Source organism: Lepus europaeus, chromosome 20 (genome assembly GCF_033115175.1).
Source record: "Lepus europaeus isolate LE1 chromosome 20, mLepTim1.pri, whole genome shotgun sequence".
Lineage (NCBI taxonomy): Eukaryota > Metazoa > Chordata > Mammalia > Lagomorpha > Leporidae > Lepus > Lepus europaeus.
The window spans coordinates 39,129,170-39,154,613 of NC_084846.1; positions in this window are offsets into that span (position 1 = coordinate 39,129,170).

The window sequence follows — 25,444 nt, forward strand, 5'->3', positions numbered from 1 at the left end:
CCCTTCCCTTCCCTTCCCTTCCCTTCCTTTCCTTTCTTTGACGTTTATTTATATGAAAGCAGAGTGACACAGACAGAAAGAGGTCTTTGGCCAGCTGGTTCATTCCCCAAATGGCCACAACAGCCAGGGCTGGACCAGGCCGTAGCCAGGAGCCTGGAGCCCTCAAGTCTGGACAGGAGGGGCTGAGCCTGTTTTCTTTACCTGCCTCTAATGCACACGTGCTGCCTGGGGCCACTCACTTGGCCACAAGGACCCAGATGAGACAGGGCCACTCACTTGTTTGCTCTTGATATTTCAGGAACTCACAATTTTACCTGCGGCAGCCAAGCTAAAATGTTCATTTGAGTGGTTATTTAAGGCCCTTCTCCTCTTCATCCCATTTTGGATATGGTGACGTGGTCTCAAACCATTCCCAAGCAATCACGTTTACTGTCACTCAGAGCCCCAAGAACTTAACGTCCAGGAGCCATCTTTATTTTCATTCTTTGCTCTGAAGGAATCTGGATGAAATGTCACCAGCAGGGACATTTTCCAGTTTCTCTCTCTGTTCATTTTCTCTGCCTGGACCCCATCCCGACTCAAGGTATAAATGTTAATGTGTTTAACAAAACAAAGTTCGTGGATCTTGGTCCCACAGGCTTCAGGAGGTTGACAACTGAGGCTCCTAAGACTGACACAGTGGCAGCAGTTAAGCTGCTACATGGAACACCGGCATCCGTCAGAGTGCCTGGGTTCTAGTCCCTGCTCGGACTCCTGATTCCAGCTTCCTGCTAACCTGGGAAGCAGCAAATGATGGCTCAAGTGCTTAGGTCCCAGCATGTCACAGAGGAAGAGTTCCTGACTCTGGTTTGGCCTGGTTCAATCCCAGCTATTGTGGGCATCTGGAGAGTACAGCAGTGAATGAGAGAACTCTCTGCTTTCACATAAAATAAAATAATTGAATATACTTTAAGTTTAAAAAAAGAATAAATAGTCGCAGTCTGACTTTCGGTAGTGATTTTTCTTGATACTCAAGTAATTTTCCCCCAGATCCTTTAGGACACTTATTTGATAGAAATGTGCGATTTTAGTAGCTAATTGTTATTCCTTTTCTTCGAGTACTTGGTGATGGATGTGCAGTGGATGGCAGGAGGGTGCTGTGAGCATTCTGAATTGGACTCTGAGGAGTAGGTGTCTGCTGCCCTGAACGTCTACCTGGACACCACCAACCTTTTCCTCTTTATTTTGCAACTGATTGCACTGGGTCAGTTGTTACGAGGCCAAGGCTGCTTGTGTTGAGAAGAGGGAAGGAGGGACATGAAGAGGTTACCACTCATAAGCTCTTTAATTTTTTAAAAAGAATTAAAAATGCTTATTTATTTTTATGTTAAGTGAAACCAAGCATTCAGTAGATGGTAGCTATAACTGTTCTATTTTTAATTCCATTGTCACGTAGCAAGACTTTCTGATGTCTCTAAACCAAAAGATAAATTTCATAATTACATTCTCACAAACACTTGTAAGATGCTCATTAATTTGTTGAAGTTTTCTAGGCACTATGGGAAGCTGTAAGCATCTCTACACATGAACAAAATAGGCTGCAGAAACCTACATTCACTTCTTTCTCTTCTCTTGATTCAGATTGTATGTGGGGATATTTTGGCCTCTGATTTTTAAAAGTAAGACAAACCAAAGAATTCTGTATTTCCCCTGGATTCAAGTAAACTGGTTAGAATAATGGTATCTCCCTGATTTAACTTATATTTTTAATTGTGATAAAATTCAATGTAAGATTTACCATATTAAACTTTTTAAATTAAAAATATTTTTATTTGAAAGGAAGAAAGACAGAGGCAGAGAGAAGAGAAAGATTGCCCATTTGCGATTCACTCACCAAATGCCTGCAGAATCCAATGGCTGATCCTGGAAACCAATCCAGGTCTCCATATGGGTTACAGGGACCCAAGAGTTGTCTGCTGTCTCCCTGGGTGTGCATTAGCAGGAGGTTGGAAGGTGGAACTTAAACTCAGGCATTCTGATGTGAGATGTGGATGTCCCAAGTAGCATCTCAACAGCCGCAGAAACACCTGTCCCCATCTTCAACATTTTCCTTGGACAGCTTGTAGGTATGAGAATAGATACAATGTGCAACCAGTGTCCAGAACTTTTTTTTTAAATACTCAATTGTTTTTATTTTATTTTTTCCCGAGAAGCCTTTTATTTAAGGTATACAAACTTCACGACTTTCATAAATACAGCTTTAGAAACATAGTGATTCTTAGCACCCATTAAAAGGAAGTTCCACAGCATTTTGAATTAAATTGTTTATATATATATATATATATATATATATATATAAATATAATACAACCAGTTTGTGTTGCTGAAAGTCACAGACACAGAGACAGATCTCTCTGTCTCACGGAGTCATAGACCTTGCTGGTGTGAGATGCTCGAGAAAAAGCTGCACACAGATGAATCTATGTCTGTATCCCTGCCTTACCTATTCCTCTTCCAAGTCCCGGGCCAGCAAGAAGACTAAGTCATGTGCTTTAGGTGGTCTGGGGAGGGATGGGAAGAATTATGTGGAGGGATTATCCTGCTAGGTAATGAGAGGACCTCAGTATAAGACTTGGGATTCAGCCTTTACCTTTGGTGGTGAACCAGCTGACAGAAGATTTCTCTCTGTGTGTGTCTCTGTCTCTTTCTCTGTCTCTTTTTCTCTCTCTTCCTTTCAAATAAATAGAAACAATAATTTTAAACGTATATATATATATATATATATATATTTTTTCCTTCTATGATTCTACTTTTTCCAGCCAATAATCTTCCTTTACTCTTTTAGGGACATCTTGAGTTAATTTACAGATGCACTGCACAGCACATCACTGGATTTTGGACCATTCCTATCAGATTATTTGATAAGCAATCAAATAATTTCAATTTTTTCAAATTCTGGACTCTCTTCTTAATAAATGAATTTCTAATATTGAGAACAAATCAGCTGGCGCCGCGGCTCAATGGGCTAATCCTCCGCCTTGTGGCGCTGGCACACCGGGTTCTAGTCCCAGTCGGGGCGCCAGATTCTGTCCTGGTTGCCCCTCTTCCAGGCCAGCTCTCTGCTGTGGCCCGGGAGTGCAGTGGAGGATGGCCCAAGTCCTTGGGCCCTGCACCCCATGGGAGACCAGGAGAAGCACCTGGCTCCTGCCTTCGGATCAGCGCGGTGTGCTGGCCGCAGTGTGCTGGCCGCGGCGGCCATTGGAGGGTGAACCAAGGGCAAAAAGGAAGACCTTTCTCTCTGTCTCTCTCTCTCACTATCCACTCTGCCTGTCAAAACACACACACACACACACAAAAACCAAAAACAAAAACAAAAATAAAATTAACTACGTCACTTAGCACTCATAGGCTCAAAGAGTGTCAATGACCAAAATGTTGTGCAATATATTTGACATTGCTGTCAAAAATGAATACTGGCCCTTATATTACACATTGTACACATGCAGTGAAATGTACCCCATAAATATGCACAATTATGAATCAATTAAAATGGGAATCTTTTATTACTTGGAAGGGAGGGAGGGAGAGAGTGAGAGAGAGAGAGAGAGAGCGAGCGAGCTGCCCATGTGAGAAGCCTGGATTGAGTTGCTAGCCCTGGCTATTATGAGCCTGTGGGAACTAAACTAGTGAAAGGGGCATCTCTGTCTCTGCTTATCAAATAATAAAATAAGTTTTAGAAAAGAAATCACAAACTATGTGAGTCCATTTTTGAAAAATGTCCAGAATAGGCAAAACTATTCAGATAGAAAGCATCTTAGTAGTTGCCAGGACTGGACAGAGAGGAAAAGAAGGAGTGAGTGGTAATGAGTATGTGGGTTGTTTTTTTTTTTTTTTTTTTTTTGAGAGTTGAAAATATTCTGGAATTAGACAGAGATGGTTGTTGTACATCATTGTGAATATACAGAACATCACTAAATTGCAATTGAAAAGGTAAGTGTTATGGTATGCAAAATATATCTCAACTTATAAAAACTCTCCCCATTGTTAGCATATTGTATGCAAGGATCTACATTTCTACAGCCATCAAGACGTATGGATTCTGTGTCTTATTTATCAGCTTCACAGACTACCTGGATCATTTGAACTATATATTGCATATTGTTTTGTGTGCCTGGGTCAGGAATCATCAGTTTTTACACAGAGTATAGCACTTACATTGATAGCTTTGTAGACCACTGGGGAGCAAACTGTTTAACCCATACAAGAAGATTAGGGGAAATAAGGTTCTATGGACATTAAAGAGCACTAAAGCTCTGCCATTTCTAATCGTTCCTTATTCATATGCCTGTGAAAACATATGTTAAAGAATATTTGTTTGTTGGGCCTGGTGCTGTGGCACAGTGGGTTAATGCCCTGGCCTGAAGTGCCAGCATCCCATATGGACACCGGTTCAAGACCCGGCTGCTCCACTTCCTGTCCAGCTCTCTGCTATGGCCCAGGATAGCAGTAGAAGATGGCTCAAGTCCTTGGGCCCCTGCACCCACGTGGGAGACCTGGAAGAAGCTCCTGGCTCTTTGCTTCGGATTGGCGCAGCTCCAGCCGTTGTGGCCAATTGGGGAGTGAAACATCGGAGAGAAGACCTCTCTCTCTCTCTCTCTCTCTCCTCTCTCTGTGTAACTCTGACTTTCAAATAAATAAATAAATGTTAAAAAAAGAATATTTGTTTATAATAGGCCTCCTTCTGGAAAAGGGTAACAGTTGCCTAAGAAATGGATATGCATCAAAGTTCTCAAATTAGTTCAGGTCTTTGACCTAGTGAGTCTACCTCTAGTATTTATCCTAAAGAGATCATTAACAATGATTACTCTACTTTAAAATGGTTCTTACCACAAGGTTGTCCTAGTGAAACACACTGCCCAAGTAATGAGACAAGAATAAAGATGGAGACAGGGGCTCCTTCCAAACTAGAGTGATTCTGGGCACAGAGTCTGAGGAAGTCAACTTGCCCATCCCATCCCCTCCTCCGAATTTACACACTTCCTTGGAGAACAGAGAAGAGCGGGTAATGGGATTTTATAAATATGATACCATCCCAGAGATGCCCAAACACTCATCCACTGGATATGTGATTGAAAATCTCCTCTGTCTCTTCCCTTTTCTACTCTGCTATCACCGTTTTCTGTACTTCACCCAATCACTCCAATCCTGACACTGGCTACAATCTTTGGGGAGAACACTGTTCAGCTTTTGTTCTTGACCAATTGAAATAGCTGGAGAGCTTTGATCTGGAAACATCTCTAGAAGTGCATTGGGCTGTGTAAATAAATGTTAAAAGTAGGACAATGAAAGCAGTTGAGGTGTTAAAACAAGGACATCCTCAACGACTTGCACCAATGAATTCTGTGCCAAAATGCTTGATCTCTAACCTATGGTCTCCTGTGCAAGCTAAGTGTAAGGAGGGGAAGGGAAGAAAAACCAGGCCACTTTGCCTCTTTGATTGACTTCCAGCCCTTTGAAGAGGAACATGGCAGGGCCAGAACAGGTGAATCTCCCACCGTGGTACTTCATGGAATTCTAACTTTTGTCTTAATGTAGTAGAAGACAGCATCAGTATTTAGAGGCTATGTTCTTATAGCTTGTTCTACTTTCTACCTTAAAGTCAAAAGAGACTCATACATTAGAGGAAAATACCCAACAGGATTGCATAATAGCATTTTAAAAGTCATTTAATTAAAACCCTTGTTATAAAAGTAGCGCAAAATTATTATTCAGAAAGCATTTTTCAAATGGTTTAGTTCTTTGAAAGGCAGAGAGAGAACACTTCCATACATTGGTTCACTCCCCAAATGGACACACAGCTGGGGATGGCACAGGCTTAAGCCAGCACCCAGGGACTCCACTCCACTCCCACATGAGTGGCAGGACCTCAAACACTTGAGTCATCATCTGCTACTTCCCCAGTACATTAACAGTGGAGCTGGAGTAGCGGAGAGCTGAACTGGCACTCCAATATGGAATGTGGACATCCCAAGCAGGAGCTTAACCTGATGTTCACAACACCTGCCCCTGTAGGTAATATTTGTCACTAACACCATTTATTACTCCTCAGAGCAATTATTTGCAATAACTTCAATGTTGTTGTATATGTAAAAACTATATATGTAGACAAGTTTGAGTAAAAGCAATTGTTCTCAAACTTTAGGGTAGATCATGCAGTCACCTAGGAAGCTTGCTAAAAATGCAGATGGGATCTGAGAATGCATGGTTTTGACAAATATAGTTCTGCAGGTGGTCTGTGGACCAGTCTTCAACATAATTTTAATAACCTTGTCTCCTAGGAGTCATGCTTTGTGCTTCTCCTCCCACACTGAACAGGACTTTGGTAATCAGGAGAGTTTTGTAGATGCTATGAAGAATGACTTCCATGGCTAGATCATAAAGGTTGCTGAAAACTCCATCTTGCATGTTTTTGGGTCACCCTCTCTGGAGGCAAGTAGGTGTTGTCTCCTGAAGGCGCTCAATTGCCCCTGCCCACAGCTTGCCAGCCATGTGTGAGCCACATAGGAGCCTTCAGGGAACAGTAACCCCTGCTGAAATCTTGAATGAGATCTCATAAAAGAACCTCAGTCACAACCATTTAGATCAACACCCTTCCCTCTGCCTTGAATTTCTGATCTCCAGAACTGTGCAAAGTGATAAATACTTCTTGTTTTAAGCTATTACGTTTTGCGGTGAGTGGTGATAGAGAAACTAATGAAGAACATTGCTTTAAAGTATGTTATTGATCTCATTATTACTGAAAGCTTGGTCCCTGTCCCTGGTGCTAAATAAAAATAAGGAGAATAAGGTTTGAGAGTAAAGGAAAGAGATGGCTTAATCTATCCATAAATGAGGGAGTGGGAGATTAGCAAGCTCAAGAACTTGCTCAAGGAGGATGGTCTGAGGTTTTCAAGGAGGCTGCTTAGCCATGTGTGAAGCCACTTGTGGTCTGAGAACAGGGTATCTCAGACCTCAGCTCAGTTTCTTGGGAAACTTGCTCGATAGCTTGACATTATCATAAGCAAGAAATAACAGGATGTTCTGCAAAACCAAGCAGCTACAAAATGTTATTTGACTGCGATGTGATAGAGGCAATATATGGTGTTAAGAGATTCCGATGTTTCATTAATCAGGATGAAGTCTGTTTAGCCTACAGCCCATGCTTACTACGCACTTAGTTATTTGTTCCCCTCTATGTTCAGTCACAATAAATTTAAATCTTCCATCGTGGTGGCCAGAGAGAGCTAGATTACTTTGCAACTTCAGCTGGATTTCTTACGGCCAGTTTCTAGAATTCCCAAGCAAGCATTATTCATCTGTTTGAACACACACTCCAGTTACTCACAGACTCAGTAGTCATCAGAATATGAAAAGAAAAAGAAAAGTGAATTTGGCTTGGTTATGCCATCAGCCATCCTTTAAAAACAGTCTCATCATTTGTCATATATTTTATGCCACAGATGATGTTTGCTAACAAGTTAATGTCCAGCATTATCAAAGGCTAAAGTTTCTATAGATATAAAATTTCAGTTTCAAATATTAGCAATACTAAATATGAATGCCTTAAGAAGGGAATAGTTTTTGCTTTTAGTTGACAGTACCAATTTCCTTTAGCCAATGTCAGACCTAGCTCTCATAACTCCTCAGAAGATTTGGGTAGAAGATTTTTTAGTGACAATAATAAGGTAAAGAATGTCTACATAAATATTTCAGTGTTTACTGCCAACTACGATACTGTGAAATTTACCTATGTTATCTCTAGTCCTTATTGGTCCTTTGCTAGGTAAGCATTAACACATTGATTTTACAGGTGAGAGGACTAAGGTTCAGAGATACAGATTAAACACCTACCTACCTTTCAGCTAGTAAGAGGAGTCAGAAATCAGCTATTTTCAAAATATCAGAATGAGTTTTTAAAAAAGATTTATTTATTTTATTTATTTGGAAGACAGAGTTACAGAGAGAGGTAGAGACAGAGAGAGAGAGGGGTCTTCCATCTGCTAATTCACTCCCCAGATGACTGCAAGGATCTGAGCTGTGCCGATCTGAAGCCAGGAGCCAGGAGCTCTTCCGCGTCTCCCACGCAGGTGCAGGGGCCCAAGGACTTGGGTCATCTTCCACTGCTTTCCCAGGCCATAGCATAGAGCTGGATTGGAAGTGGAGCAGCCTGGACTAGAACCGGTGCCCAGATAGAATGCTGGTGCTTCAGGCCAGGGCTTTAACCTGCTGCGCCACAGCGCCAGCCCCAAGAATGAGTTTCTGTTATTGGCATTTGATTTATTATTTTGGCTTCAAGCCTGGGTGGGAGGTAAGGTTGGTTAATATGCACTGGAATTGTCCTTAAACATACAGCATCAACAGATAGTCAGCAACTATTTTTGAATGTCAAGAATGTATTGGTGAAAAAAGAAACATGGGTCTACCTACTTCTACACAGTGAATAAATTTATGGGATGCTTAACAAGACTTTATCCTTGCTTTTCTGTCAAAGTTACATCTATTCTGAAATAGATGTCCAATACCTGCATAAATGCAATAAAGGGACATAAAATGTGTCTTAATAGCATAAATGATGATACTCAAAACTTATCTAGTCCAACAATCTTGTTTTACAGATTAATCGAGTTCAGAGAGGGCCAGTGACTAACGAGAAGGAAGTTGAGTGTAAACCCGTGTTTAAGACCATGTCCAGAGCTCACTCCACTGCAATCCAATAGCTTTCCAAATCCCAGAGGTTGTGAAATAAAATTGCCCTAAATATTAACTTGTTATGACACTAGGCCTTGCTGATTTCTCACCCCCAACTGCTTCCTTACAGTGCTTCTCAGTACTGGCATTTAAAAGCCCCAAAAACCTGGTTGGAAGAGGAATTGCATTAGAATCTTTAGAGGTGGACCACAGCAGGGCTAGATAAAGCAGTCCAGGTGATTCCACTATGCAGGCAGGTTTGAGAATTCCATGCTTGGGTTCTGGGGACAGCTTGTAGCTCCTAGAGGTTGCTGGACTTTGTTTTTCATCATACACTGGGTTGGTTAGAATTGCCCAAAATTCATGTTCTTCCCAGAATCTCAGGATGAGACATTATTTGGAAATAGGATTGTTGCTAATGTAATTAGTTAATTTGAGAAGAAGTTGCACTGGATTAAGCCTGCCCTTAGTCTAACATGATGGTGTCCTCATAAAAAGACAGAGAAAACTAAAACCATGCAAAGTTTCAGACACCAGGGAGAAGGCTGCCATGTGGTGATGGGGGCGGAGGTTGGAGGGATGCATCTGAAATCCGAGGAACACCAAGGATTGCCAGTAGCCACCAGAAGTGGGGAGGGAGACCATGGTCTTCTTGACACCTTCTTTTCAGACTTCCAGCCTCCACAACGGTGAGAGAATGAGTTTCTTTTGAGTTAAGCTGCCCAGTTTGTGGTAGTTTGTCACAACAGACCTGGGAACTAACACACATCCAACCTGGGGCTTCTCTGCACACCCGCTCCCACTCACATGAAGCAGTTGCAGCAGACCGTGCTGGCCTCACCTCCCAGCCCCGCTGAGACCCCGCTGCCCTCACTCATGAAGTTTCTTCCTGGTCAACTATGAATGCCTTGGTCCTCCCTCCATGCGTCACCAGGTTACCTGGGCAGCAGGTATATGTAATAGAGCTCCTCTTTACTTCAGAGTTCTAACGTGTCTGGAGAACATTTTCCACATTTTACTTTTGCTCTTCAATTGTTTGTTCTTTCATCCTCCCCTGGGAAGTCAGTATTTGGAGCATAGGTGTTAGAACCAGGGAGAACTATTTCATTTCCTGACTCTATTCATTTAGTAATGATGTGGTCACGGCCAAACTTTCTCACTGCTGGGAACTTCATTTTCTGATGTGTAAAATGAGGATAATAACATCCGTGAAGGTTTTGTATTATAAAGAGGAAAGGAGGCATTCAACGTCTGTAGAGAAGTTAGGATGGCATCTTCAGTTTGTAGTAAGAGCTTCTCTAGTTCTCAGCCTGCTTTCCCCACTCACCCTAACTTCACCTTCAGATTGCTTCAATCCATTGGCCCAATTTCCTGTCCCACTGTTGCCTGAGACCCATTCTCCCTGGACAAGATTGCAGCCCATGGAGATCCCTCTCCATTTTTTATTCTTTGAATCCTTTGTAGTCGGAGATAAGCCCTCACTTCTGTATGATATTGACCCAAAGTTAGCCCAGTCTTTCCAATGTGTCACTTACACAGACAGAATCCTTGGAATTTATAAAGAGGGGTGAAGTGTGTGTGTGTGTATATATATATATATATATATATATATATATATATATTTTGTTTTGGAATTCACTTCTAAAAAAACTATATAGAAATATATGCTGGGGCCATCTAGAAAAGGAAGAGGTGTACAGCTAGAAGGGAAAAGACATCTAACCTCTAGTTTGGGAAATGAAATTAAACCCAAAACTTGTATGCAAAAGCCTAGCTTACTATATAACATGAACAATAGCAATATCAAATGATTGGGAAGAATAACAGGCTTAAAGAATAAGTTAAAAAAAGAAAATAGCGACAGACTTTTGACCTAGAAATAAGAATGCTGGTCAGGGTGACCACATCCCACGCTGGAATGCTCTACTCCAGCTTCTGAGTCTAGCTTCCTGCCAGTGTGGATCCTGTTAGGCAGTGGTGATGGCCTAAGTCGTTGGGTCCCCGGTACTCATATGGGAAATCTGGATTGTTTCCCTGCTCTAGATTCTAATCTTGACCCAACCCTGATCCTTGTTGTCATTTGGAGAGTGACCTAGCAGATGGTGTCTCTCTCTTTCTCTCTCCCCCTCTCTTCCTCTCTCAAATCAACAAAGTAATTTAAATTAAAAATACTAGTAAGGCAATATGGGGAAGACATTTGGAAAAACTTAAAAGGATAGAAAAAGTCTTTTAGGGGCTGGCGCTGTGGCACAGCAGGCTAATCCTCTGCCATTTCTAGTCTGGGCTGCTACACTTCCAGTCCAGCTCCCTGCTGTAGCCTGGGAAAGCAGTAGAAGATGACCCAAGTCCTTGGGTCCATGCACCCACGTGGGAGACCAGGAAGAAGCACCTGGCTCCTGGCTTCAGATTGGCGCAACTCCAGCCATTGCAGCCATTTGGGGAGTGAACCAATGAAAGGAAGACCTTTCTTTCTGTCTCTCCCTTTCACTGTCTGTAACTCTACCTCTCAAATAAATAAATAAATAAAAGGAAAAAAAAGAAAAATGAATAAAAAAAGAAAAATAAACGAATCAGCAAAAGGGTTAAAGCAAAAATCTGAATAGATGAAAACCAAAAACAATTAAAAACAAAGCCTGAAGCTCAAAAGTCAAACTGAAATTCAAGACAAATCCAAATTTATGTAAGATAACGTGTATACTGTTAAAAATAAAAATAAGAAAATAAAAACGAAAAAATAAATAAGCCCTGGCTCTAAAACCTAGATGACTGAAGACTGAATGGGAAAACAGTAATTAAGACTAGGCACTTTAGACAAGGAAAGAAATTTCACAAGAAATGAAAACTGAAAGAACCAAGCACACTAAAATGACACAACAAAAATGCATTCTGGAGCTGTGATATTAAAAATAGAATTAATAATGACAAGAACAAGAAAAGGAGTGGTGCTTGCTGAGGCTGTGGAATCTTCCAGGGCCCAAGGGTCCTTCAGGGTGAGAATTGAATTGATCTTGGAGGTCAAAGCTATGCCCCAGCCTCTCTTCCTGAACTTCAAGGGCTGGTCTGAAAAATGCAAAGAAGCAACCAGTAACTTATTTCCTCTCCCTCCGTCTATTTTCCCCAAAAGCCAAAACTCTACTGTAAAACCCTGGCCTGTCATTTTCCTTTAGACAAAAAGAAACAGTGGACACTGGAGCAGGGTTGGGGCAGAGAGGTTAAAGCTAATGGGGGAGGGGTGAGAAGCCAGTGAGGGTCAGGGTGGGGACACTTGCTTCCTCTTGTTGAGTATTTTCTGGAATGTCCTACAGGTGCTCAACCCCCTATGACCTCAATTGAGGCAGCCATCTTCTCCCAGATACATTACCCACACTCCATCCCAACCACACCACTGTCATTCCGCTGTCAGCAGCTGCAAATTTGATGTGATCAGTCAAGCAAACAACATAAGAGCCCCTGGGCACAGTCCTGTCGCTTTCACTCCCGCATGTGATAGGCCACCTCTTCTACTTCCCAAGTTCTCTGTCACCACATCACTTTGCAAGTTCTCACTGTAAATGAGATGAGTTTGGAGAGAGAAACAGGAGCCCAAGCATGAAGGGTGTTAGCTTCCTTGTAATGGCACTAGGAATTTGTGTAAAAGACACTTGTTTACAGTGAGATATAATATCGCAGGGGCAGAGGATCTGGGGAAACAGTGATGAGCGCTGGACCTGCCCTACTTAGCATGACGCGGCCCAGTTTTCTGGGTGTGGCCTCATCTTAAGCAGTGAAGGTGAGCTGGCCAGCTCCTCCATGGGTTGAAGTCAGTCTGGTGAGATCTGCTTTGGCCGTGCCCATCTTGCTTTACATATATCTTATTCAAAGGAAGATCTGAGACGATCTGAGAGACAAAGGAAGGCTTTGGTGCCAAGAAGCTTTTTAACAATCGTGTCAATCCCTCTCTGCCTTTATTCACAATGGAGCAGAGGCTGCACACAGGATTACTGCTATTAATATGGGAGGACTGAAGTCAGGAGACTGTGGGGCCAAGGCCCAGGAGCTTTTTCTGTCACTAATCTGATTAGACGCTTAATCTTCTGTTGCTATCTGATTCAGGCCAACACTTAGACATCACAACATTTCTGGACTCTGGAGAGATGCGCTGGGAGTTTGCATGAAGGCACTTTGAGCTTAACACACTGTGAACTGACAGTATTTGGAGGGGCTGCAGGGGTGGGAGAGGAAGACCTGGCTGCTGAGACTTCTGGCAACAAACTCTTAACATCCCTGGAAAAATCATGGCTGCTTGTGTGAGAAGCAGCTTCAAGTGCACGCCGTGCTGACAGCAATCAGATTTAAAATTAGCCTTAACATGCCTGCATCAAGGAGGCTTAATTGCGGGGTCCAATCAGGACGCAAAATATTCCAACAGCAATTTTGCTGACAAAGTAATTCTCAGCAAACCATTTTTGTGGAATCATTCCGTTTCCAGTGTTACTAAAGCCTGCCTCCAGCCAAGTCCCTCTTCTCATGCTCCAGGCTTTCTGAGCTGGATTGTATGCATTTAGAATGTGGGTCCTTACCTCCAACTCTAGGAACTGCTTTCTTCTTGCTAGATACGCCATTACAGGGGCGACTCTGCTGTTTTATTTGCTCTGTGATCTTGGGCAAGTTCCTTACCCTCTCTGAACTGCAGTTTTCTTACCTGTGAAATGAGGTAAATAAGGCCTACCTTTAAAAGCTGTCAGAAGGATAAAAATAAGTGAGCTATGTGAGTGCAATTTTATTTCCCTTCTCCTGCCAAACCCAGACATTATGGGTCCCTCAGCCATAAAGTCCCTAGGGATATTGTTTTTTTTTTATTATTTTTATTTTTTATTTTTTTTGACAGGCAGAGTGGACAGTGTGAGAGAGAGACAGAGAGAAAGGTCTTCCTTTTGCCGTTGGTTCACCCTCCAATGGCCGCCGCGGTAGGCGCGCTGCGGCCGGCGCACCGCGCTGATCCGATGGCAGGAGCCAGGTGCTTCTCCTGGTCTCCCATGTGGGTGCAGGGCCCAAGCACTTGGGCCATCCTCCACTGCACTCCCGGGCCACAGCAGAGAGCTGGACTGGAAGAGGGGCAACCGGGACAAAATTCAGCACCCCGACCAGGACTAGAACCCGGGGTGCTGGTGCCGCAGGCAGAGGATTAGCCTATTGAGCCGTGGCGCCAGCCTCATTTTGCATATTGACTTCAGTGGTTCTCAGCTTGGGTGATTTTGCCCCTGTGGGACATCTGACAAAGTCTGGAGACATTTTTGTCCTCACAAAGAGTAGGGTGAGAGAGGCTAGTGGCTAGAGGCCAGGAATGATGTTCAGCATTCTACAATACACAGGACACTCCCACAATAAGAAATGAGCTGGCCTTACATTCCAACAGTGCTACAAATGAAAAACCTCGCTCTAAATATGATATATATGAAGACACTTCAAAAGACTTATGGAAAATGAAATTAAAATAAAGTCCACTTTGGAACAAAGATTTTTAAAATCTATGTATATGAAGGAACTTTAAAAAGTTCCTGGAAAAATTATGAAAAAAACTATGCATAGATTTCAAATTATTTTTGCACCAAAGCAAACTTTTAATTTCACTTTCTGTGAACTTTTTGAAATGCCCTTGTATTATCTATGAGTTCCTCGAAGGTAATGAGTATGTCTGATAGATCTTTTTTTCCTCTAATGAGATTTTAAAGAGAATTGGGGGGAAATACTCAACAGGGATTGCAGTGAGCTCCAATTACTGACTGTCGGGGGAATAGATCTAAATTCAGCCTGACTTGGCTAGTATTTCTTTCCTCTTTGTTTAAGCTGAGGTCTGTTAACATTTCCTTGCCATCTCATTTCTTTTTGACTTGAAATATTCCCTTTACCTTTGCCTATGTGATATGTATGATTTACTTAATTTTGCTCTCCTTTTCATCTAACATTAAGCACTGAGGAACATACTTAGAGAGATGTATAGTGTATGAAGTCAAGAGTCCCTAGGCCTGTCAAGGGGTTTTTCCAGCAGTCATGGTGAGTCGGTGAGTGGCTGCATGAAATAAGATGCCTTGCACTAGAAGATAAATCAAATCCTTCAGTGAGACCCTTAGGAAATTTCGCTAACCTGAGAGGGCAGTTACATGGATAGACCCTTTCTCCCCAGTTGATTCCAATTAGTTGCTAATAACAAACACATATAAATGTATAATATATTATTGATTTTATATGCCTGGAATGGGAATACTTGATTATTAAAATATTAATGATGGTTGTTTCCTTGATTAGAAGTTCTTTTTTCTTTGCACATGCTTTTGAATTCTCCAAATTTTCTATGACTTTTATATATGAATAAAACGCTAGACATTATTTCAAAAAGAGTTAAAGAGCCATTTTCAGTATGTCTACTTGCACCTTGCATCAGAGTTTCTCCTCCTGTGTAAATCACAGGTTAGATGTTGCAAGCTGCTGCTAAGAGATAAATTGCTCTCCCACCTCCCCATCTGAGCGTCATGTCTGGGTAGCAGCTGCTTCGATAACGACTTTATTTGGTGATGGATGAATTCTTGCTTTACAGATGCTTAAATGACTTGGGCCAAATGAAATCGTGAGTGTGACTGTTCATTCCTCCTCACTCCACTCACAGTAGGTGCCAGGAATAGATGGCCCCAGGAGAGGGAAGGAGGAACAATGTGACATTGCCTTCCTCTGGTAGAGGCAGGGTAGCCTTGGGTGCGTGCCCCTGGAGAGCTGCGTGTATGGAGTTGGCAGATACACCTGCTCAGCAGTCCTGCCCCACAGCATGCTACACTGAGCCTCCATGAAGCCGGAAGCCACTCCCGCCCCAGGCTCTTCCTATCTCTTCTGCTTTGCATTTTTGTGGTGACAGCATATCACTCTTGTCCAAATGTAAACAGGAAAATGTAAAATCCAATCTTGGGAAAGAATGTTCTCATTTCTCAAAGGGCCACTAGTTTATAATGGGGGGAATGCTGGAAGCTATTTATAGGGAGAACTGTGGATGCTCCTTGCCACAGGGAGTGACCCAAGGGCATCTGAAAGGCATACACAAGGGCATTTCAAAAAGGTAATAGAAAATGAAAACAAAAAAAGTGTTTATTTTGCTGCAAAACATTTTGAGACCTAGCCATAGAGGGGTTTTCAAAGTGTTCATAGAAAATGCATATGAAAAAACTGTCAATTTCAAAATGTTTGCACTAAAATAATCTTTTTTTTTTGATGAATGGTTGAGTTTCCACAGTTTATTTTGTATTTATTTATTTTTTTAACTTTTATTTAATAAATATAAATTTCCAAGATACAACTTTTGGATTATAGGGGCTTTTTCCCCCCATAACCACCCTCCCACCCACAACCATCCCATCTCCCACTCCCTCTTCCATCCCATTCTTCATCAAGATTCATTTTTAATTATCTTTAATCCATGTTGGGTGGCAGTTATAATCAAAACAGCATGGTACTGGTACAGAAACAGATAGATAGTCCAAATGAACAGAATAGAAACACCAGAAATCAATCCAAACATCTACAGCCAACTTATAGTTGATCAAGGATCTAAAACCAATTCCTGGAGCAAGGACAGTCTCTTCAATAAATGGTGCTGGGAAAACTGGGTTTCCATGCGCAGAAGCATGAAGCAAGACTCCTACCTTACACCTTACACAAAAATCCACTCAACATGGATTAAAGATATAAATCTATGACCCAACACCATCAAATTATTAGAGAACATTGTGCCTGCAAGATACAGGCACAGGCAAAGACTTCTGGAAAAGACCCCGGAGGCACAGGCAGTCAAAGCCAAAATTAACAATTGGATTACATCAAATTGAGAAGTTTCTGTACTGCAAAAGAAATAGTCAGGAAAGTGAAGAGGCAGCCAACAGAATGGGAAAAAATATTTGCAAACTATGCAATCGATAAAGGATTAATACCAGAATCTACAAAGAGATCAAGAAACTCCACAACAACAAAACAAACAATCCACTTAAGAGATGGGCCAAGGGCCTTAACAGACATTTTTCAAAAGAGGAAATCCAAACAGAAAAGAGACACATGAAAAAAATGTTCAGGATCACTAGCCATCAGGGAAATGCAAATCAAAACCACAATGAGGTTTCGCCTCACCCTGGTTAGAATGGCTCACATACAGAAATCTACCAACAGCAGATGCTGGCGAGGATGTGGGGAAACTTATCTTTCAATTCCTTTCTTTCATGAACTTCTCGAAGTGCACTCATACTTTGGAATTATAACATCTGGGCATATGTTTTGGAATCTAACTCTGTCAAACACCTATTCTGAAAGCTTTCAAACACCACAATGATCCAAAAGCAAGTAGAAAGGCATCTAAAGAAACTAACGAAGAGAAAATATAAAAGAGAGAGAAGGACCAAGAGGAGAAGAGTTGAAGAATCCATAATCAGTCAAGGTTCATGGGGAGCACTGAGAACAGTGAGGAAGCTGGAAGGTGCGGATCATCTCTGGAGAAAAATCTAGAACGGATGCAGGTGAGGATACATGCTGAGCAGGTGAGTCGTGGGGGAGAGAGACTGTGGCAGGGGTCACAGGTCCCAAGCAGGCACAGCACAGAGCATAGCACTTTGGGCTTATGGGGGAAGACTAATAATAAGTGATCTCATTAGCAAAATGCAATGACCTGTTTTCTCCCAACCAAGACACGATATAGGCATTTACTATGTACTGTTAAGTATTTATTATATGTTAGACTCTGTCTTTTGAAACATTTCAACAGGACAGTTGTTTTAAAAGGATTATCCAAAGTTTTACAAACCAGGAAATAATATATACTGAAGTCACACAGCTGGCAACATTGGAGTTTAAATTTGACACAGGACATTAAAGCAAATATATTTTTTAACAACCATAGAACTATAACATCGCCTCCCCCAAATCGGAAATTATCATACATATACACATTATCTCTCTCTCTCTCATATGTACAGTAATTAACTAGAAAAGAGTGTGTGGGTTATGTTAGGTAGGAAATCAGAAAGTGAGCCTATGTGTGTGTGTGACAGACCTGAAGACCAGCACCTGCTGCAGAAGCCCCAGAAGCCCAGCATTTTGTACTTCAAAGTCCTGCTCAGACCCTGATAACCTCCCAGGTGGTCCCAGCCCTTCCCCTCCAAGGAAAACTCCCAGGAGAATTCTCTCCCCTCAGGACCAAATAGGTTACCTGATAACATGGGGCAATAAAACGTTCACAGATGCCCTAAGGGAAGCCACTCTACTCTGCCCAGGGCTAGCAAATCTGAGGAGGAATTTGCTAATTTTCACCCAACAGACCCTTCAGCCAGGACTTCCCATTAAGAGAGGAAGGTGGGTAAACAGACTCCCTTAAAATCCCAGGGAGTCCAAACAGCCTGCATGCCAGGTGCAGCCTTCTGCCTCTCTGCTGAGCCGCCCACTTGGCCGGCCCAGCCCAGATGTATTCTTTCCACCCAACCATGTAACCTCACTCTCCCCCAGTCCCAGTGACGGCGCTCTCTCTGTCCCTTCTGTTCTGACAGATGTCTTATCCCCAGTAAAGCCTTATCACTTCGCTCTCTGTCTCACAGCTTCCCTCTGGTGACAGTTCTAGTTTTTTAGCATCCTATTTTGTGCCTTTTTTCTTAAAAATAGTGTTTGATACCATCAGATCTTCCTAAACTTCCTTATTTTTGGTCAATATTGTTATCTGACTCACAAAGTGAAGTGAGACAAGTAGTATGCATGTTCTTATGCTCTCATCATGTAAAAATACTCTGCAAGTTAGTTTGGTCTTTTGTTTGCTGGGCTGTCAAAATACACTTAGAACACTGTGATGCATTTCAAGTGGCCTATTTTAAGTGGAACTCCATCAAGCTAGGGTTTATCTATTAAAAAGAACTCATACACCAAGTATTTAAAGGTTATTGTGAAGATGGATTGAACTTAGCCATGTGTCTGTAAGGGGTGTCTATGGGATTGTATGGGGCTGTAGTTAACTGGACATCAGCAAGCATGGGAGGAGGATGGACTGTGACCTCTTTCTCAAACTCAAAGGGACCCCAAAATGGACATGGGTTTGATTTTGGGATTTTGGTATCCTGTGTTTGAGAAAGATGTCAGGTTCATGCTCCTCAGAGGTTATTAAATGCTGTTACCCAAACAGGCAGGCGTTGTCATTGCTGTAGGAAAACTTGCAAGAATCTGGGACAGAAGACTAGAGGTGGGAACAGGGTGGCACTGCCTGAGTAGCTACAGGGAGGCTGGTCAAAGAAGAGGTGAGATGAGAGAAGAGACACAGAGCTGAGGTCACAGGTGGAGGCGATCTAACTGCATGCCAACTGCGGGTGGTATATATAGGAGCACAGCAGATTGGTGGAGGTGGGAATAGAGCAAGGAGAGCAAATACAGTGAGGAGAAAGGGCAATATTGGCAATGAACAGAGTAAGCTAAGTTCAGGTCAGCAACCTTCTGATAATGAACCTAAGGCATGCTTATTATGAACACCTGAAATATGGACTTTCAGTAAACAAACAAGCAAAAAACTCAAATGCCCGAATCTCACCCAATCATAGAACACCATTAAAACACTTCAATGTATAGGCTTCTAAGTCTTTTTTCAGCATATATAATGCACACATTTACATTTAAACATGAAATACAAAAATATTATCATTCTGTTTCATATATATGTAGCTAATGTCTTAATAATATCTTTCCTTTGAATGAAAGACTTTATATGCTTTTGAGTGTGAGCCATGTGTGCAGTGGTATCAACGAACATCCCATAGTTTATTTTAGCCTATAATTTTATTTTAAATATAGAATCCTTTTGTAATGTAAAATTACATGCACAGCATTTAGCGTGTAAACAGATAAACAAAGACAGAGCAGTTCTGTTTGACAAACAGAATTGCAAAATCAGTCATAGCTTGAGAACTTTGGATAGGGATTACAAACTTTTCCTCCAGAGAGATCGTGAGAGCCTGTTTCATTATCCTTTGATCATCCATGAATGTTTAAAAAATTTCTTGGACCAAATTTTGTCTTAAGATATTAATGTGCCTGTTAAAACAGTTTGTGACCTTGAACATTTTCTTTGCCTTTTGGTTATTAATGACTGAGGATTTACTTACTATCTTAAATCCACATTTCTTTTTGATTATTCAATGCTGGATTATTCTGCATATAATATTGATTTGCAAGACTACTTCTACATTAATAGAAATTATCTTTAATCATATAACCATTTGTCAATCTGATTGACCAAGAGGCTTTTAATGGGCATTTCTTCAAGTTTCTGTAATAGTGAATATTTTTTCCATTACTCTATTGGTCTTTTACACTTATATTTTGTTCACTGACTATTGATTTCCTTCTCACATTTTCCCCCATTCATTTTTTCTCTTTTTATTTATTATTGAATTGATTTAACTTTTAATTTTCTTTGTTGCATTTTCCTTCTGATTGAAAGAGAAGTCACATATTTTGTTTCTTAAGATTATATTGAGGGAGGGTAGGTTAGGAAGTATCATTTTGTTCCTAAATTTTTTTTTTTTGACAGGCAGAGTGGATAGTGAGAGAGAGACAGAGAGGAAGGTCTTCCTTTTTGCCGTTGGTTCACCCTCCAAATGGCTGCTGCGGACAGCGCATCTAGCTGATCCGAAGCCAGGAGCCAGGTGCTTCTCCTGGTCTCCCATGCGGGTGCAGGGCCCAAGGACTTGGGCCATCCTCCACTGCCTCCCCGGGCCATAGCAGAGAGCTGGCCTGGAAGAGGGGCAACCGGGATAGAGTCCGGCGCCCCAACCGGGACTAGAACCCGGTGTGCCGGCACTGCAAGGAGGAGGATTAGCCTGTTAAGCCACGGCGCCGGCCTTGTTCCTAAATTTGTGTATATGAAATACATGACAATTGTATAACTTAAATAAAATTTAAAAAATAAAAATAAATTTAAAAAGATTATATCAGTAGCTTTAACTTTCTAGAGGGGAGAAGATTGTTTAGCTCCTTAGGTGATATTCCACCCTTTCATTTGCATAATACCTTGGTTCTGTGTTTTAATTCCCTAGTGTTTGATGCAGTTTTAGCTGTTTTCTGGTGTTTGTCACAGCCAAATCTAGTTTAGATTTATTGCCTCAAGTGATCCATTTTTCCTCTGTTTTATAGATCATCTTTGAGTAACAGATCCCTTTGAATTTTGTTAGAAAATGTATTCATTTTTGTTTTCACACTCTTTTCCATTTTCTAAAGTTTATTTGAGAAGCAGAGAGAGAAAAGCGCATGATTTCTCATCTGCTGGGCTATTCTCCAAATGCCATGAGACAGCCCAAACCCAGGAACCAGCAACTCAATCTGTGGGTGGCAGGGACCCAGCCACTTGAGCCATCACCTGCTGCCTCCCAGGGTGTGTGCATAAGCAGGAAGCTGGAATTGGCAGCAGGGCTGGGACTTGAATATAAGCTCTCTGATATAGGATGCTGATGTCTTAACTGCTAGGCCAAGAGCCCACCTCTTTTTCTTCTTGAGTGGCAGTGTAACTGGAATAAAATTCCAGTGTGGAATTATTTTCCCTCAGTGCTTTGAAGACCCGATCCCGTTATACTCAGATTCCCATGGCAGGGCCCCTGGACTGGTGCTGTAGTGCGGGCCTCCTCATCACATTGGAGACAGTGGCTGAACTGTAGAAACATCCATGCCTGTTTCCAAGTTGTCAGGAAGGGCCTGGGCTGTGGCCCTTCCTGGTAGGCTGCCCTGCTGTGTGTCCTGGTGTATTGTTCAGGAACCATAACTTTTATTGAATGTTGTGACGTGAAAATGCAGTACTTCTCTGTGGTTGCTATTGAGAGAACAGCTGTTAGTCTAACTGTTCCTTTGAAGGTAATCCATCTGTTCTCTTTAGCTATTTAACATTTTGTCTTTGGTGTTTTGCAGTTCACTATGATTTTTATTGCTGTAGATTTACTTATCCTGCATGGCATTTTTGGTTTTCTTCATCTAAGGATTTATGTTTTAGTGGTGCATCCTTAGCCATTATTGCTGAAAAGATTACGTTTTTACCTTTCCCTGTTCTCTCCTGGAGCTCCAATTAAAATTCCTCACACTCACTTCATCTTTCACCTTTAACTTCTTTGTACTGCCATGGGGGTATTTTACTCAGATGTATCTTTGAGGTCATTGATCCTCTCTTCAGTTGTGTCTAGCCTGTTTATCATGTCTCTGAATGTTTATGCTCTTCATGGTTTATTGCTTTTGATGTCTTTTTTCTGTTCTAGGAGTCTCCATTCCTTTTCAACTGGGTTAACTTTATGCTATTTTCAATTTTTTATTCTACGATGCCAAGTTTTGGAGTATCTGCTCTTTCTCTTACTCATCATATATTGCTCCTTTGCATTGTATTACTTTTCACTGTAAGCACAACTTTTAAATTGCATTTATTTTTTTGTGGAAATTCCTTGTAGTTTGGTTTGTGGGGCTGATGCCCAGGATAAATTTTCTTTTACTTCTGCCATATGTCCCATCTCTGCCTAGGACCAAGTTTTATGTCAGTCTCTCAAGTAGACTATAGGTGTGGTTTTAATTTAAATCTGAAAGCCATGTGAGTTACAGGCCTATCTTTTAAAAATATCAGGGAAGTTTCTTTTTTTTTTTTTTTTTTTTCCAAGATCTCATGTTGTCTTCCTGTGCCCAAGGATAGATTTTTTTTCCTTATCCCATCTTCAACCAAGGGTAGCCTTCTTGGGGTCCTGGCTTTTACAGGAAGACATCCTTTCCACTTATCTAGCATGTACAGGAGGCCTGATATATATCCCGTGAGCCCACACCTCTGACCAGGAGCCCTCTGGGAAGCTAAGCTACAAACTCAGTACTTTGGATTTAAGTTTTCCCCTTGTCACTGGACTGGAAGTTCAGATACATACCTTTGATTTAAAGTGGTTTTTTTTGATGCATTTAAAATAATTTTGGGGAGAAGATGTTTTGCATATCCTGGTAGAAGCAGGAGTCATTTATCTTATTTTTTTCTCTCCTGGCATACAGATTTTCTTTGTAGCCAACTACACAATTAATTTTGAACATATTCCAAAGTGTAAAGGATGTACAATTTTGTAGATTACATGTATTGAAATATCTATTAGATCTGGTTAATCATATTAATCAAACATATATTATCTAGGAAATGATGCTCATTAATCTCTCATATATGTAATTCATTGTTTCTGCTTTTTATTTATTATTGAATTAATTTCTTTATTATGTTTTCCCTCTTACTGATAGGTAGGAAAGTCACATATTTTTATTCTAATATTTTCAATATTTTTTGGTTTATACATTCCAGGGCAATTTTATTTGGCTTGCTGATTTTCTTGTCACTCTTATCAACATGGTAAATCTTATCAATATAAAAGAATATTATAACTTTCCTTTTCATATCTTTTTATCTTCAATTTTATTTTACCTGATGTTTATTTGCTCCTTCCATGCCATCTCCTGTCCTCACTAACCCCAATGGAACTTGGTATTCACTGGCACCTCAAAATGCTAATGGAAAATGGAATTGAAAGATAATGTGCATTTTCCATGAATGTTTTGAACTACTCTTGTATATTTGCTCATTTCTGTATTTTCAATTATTCTATGTCCTTTTGTTTGAGGCTCACATCTTAGTAACTTGCATTTTTCTGTATTTTGCCTTTTCAGCCAATTTGAGAAATATTTTATTTCTCTTGTATTTAAATGTTAGACTCAAAAAATGTATGTTTTGTCTTATTTTTATGGCTTTTGTAAAAATAATCAGATTTTATCTCTTACAGCACCTCATATCTTTTTTTTTAAAACTTTTATTTAATGAATATAAATTTCCAGTGTACAGCTTATGGATTACAATGGCTTCCCCCTCCCATAACTTCCCTCCCACCCGCAACCCTCCCCTCTCCCGCTCCCTCTCCCCTTCCATTTGCATCAAGATTCATTTTCAATTCTCTTTATATACAGAAGATCAATTTAGTATAAAGATTTTAACAGTTTGCACCCACATAGAAACACAAAGTGAAACATACTGTTTGAGTACTAGTTATAGCATTAAATCACAATGTACAGCACATTAAGGACAGAGATCCCACATGAGGAGCAAGTGCACAGTGGCTCCTGTTGTTGACCCAACAAATTGACACTCTAGTTTATGGCGCCAGTAACCATCCTAGGCTGTCGTCATGAGTTGCCAAGGCTATGGAAGCCTTCCAAGTTTGCCGACTCTGCTCATATTTAGACAAGGTCATAAAAGACAGAGTGAGGATAGTAACCAATGATCCTAAGAGTGGCATTTACCAGGTTTGAACAATTATACAGCATTAAGTGGGGAAGAGGACCATCAGTACACACAGGTTGGGAGTAGAGCCATTGGTGGTAGAGTAGAGGTTATGATTACAAAGGAATGAGGCCCAAGTGCGCTAGACAGGGCCTAGAACAAAGGACAGAGTCATTATTAGAGGAGCTAAGAAAGGTGCTGTCTAAGCTACAAGTAATTTTTCTGATTGAGAGGCAAATAGAACCTGATAGAAGGGGCTTGATAATAATCTGGTGGGCTTTAGGCCTTGTAAATTCAGAGGCCCAGACCTATCTATCTCTTCACATGGGGTATATCCTAAGGGAGGTGTGAACCTCCTAGGGGAAGGCACTCTGTTGACTTTCATTACTTGGCTGGCCTGGGAGGAGAGCTGGCCAGGTAAAGGCAGGTGGCATCTCTAACAAGAAATTTACAGTTCTGCCTGCAATGTTGCTGACCCTACTTGACCATACCCTCAGCTGCAGTGGTCACTTTGGAAGTTGGGCTGAGTGAAGGGCTTTTCAGCTTAGAGCCAATAAGATCTGTGGCTCTGACCTGGGCATCCTTCGACTCCAGGGCAGGTCCATTTCCAGTGATCCAACTCTTGGCAGAGCTGCCAGGGCTCTTCACAAGCTGACTTCTGCTGAAGCCCAGGCTTACCACATTAAAAGCCACTGCAGTGGACTGGCCTGTTGGGTCTCCTTGAGGGCAGATCACTGTACAGATCAGCCATTAATAGGCCTGCCACCCATTGCTTCTGATGCTGAGGTTTCTTTTCCTCCTGGTTTGTGTTAAAGCAGACCAGAGGATGCAAGTCAAGGGAGTGCCCAAGTCCCATCCCTAATCTTCGGTGGCCTGAACTACAAGTCTATAGTCACAGGCATGTTCTGTAGTAGTTTTTCTAAGGTAGACAATGCCCATGAGGAAAATTATATTCTCACTTTAAAACTTTCTTTCCCTTTGGTCTGAAAGGGAGGTTTTTTCTACTTACTGTATACTTCGCTGATGGTGAAGTGAATCTAGCTATGAGATTATTATTTAAGTTCTTATTATGGCTATGCTATTGCAGAAAAATGTTAGCCATCTCTTTTATAAGGTCTAAAGATTAAATTGTGCGTCCTACAGATTCCTTCATAATAGAATTAGTTTCCTACCTTGAAGAGAATAGAGAAATGAAAGAACAAGTTGGGCTTAGAATAGAGAAATGAGGGAGCAAGTCCTAGATCGCTTGCTGACAATAGCAATATCACATGAATACTTATCAACCATTAGATAACAACTTAAGAAAACATTTACCAGAAGGTCCAATGCCTTCTATAAATTTTAAGAATCATGTATTTGAAAACACCTCTTAAATATCTAACATGGTGTAGTTTGTTTAGCCAGTAAACTTAAGCACAACCATCTAAA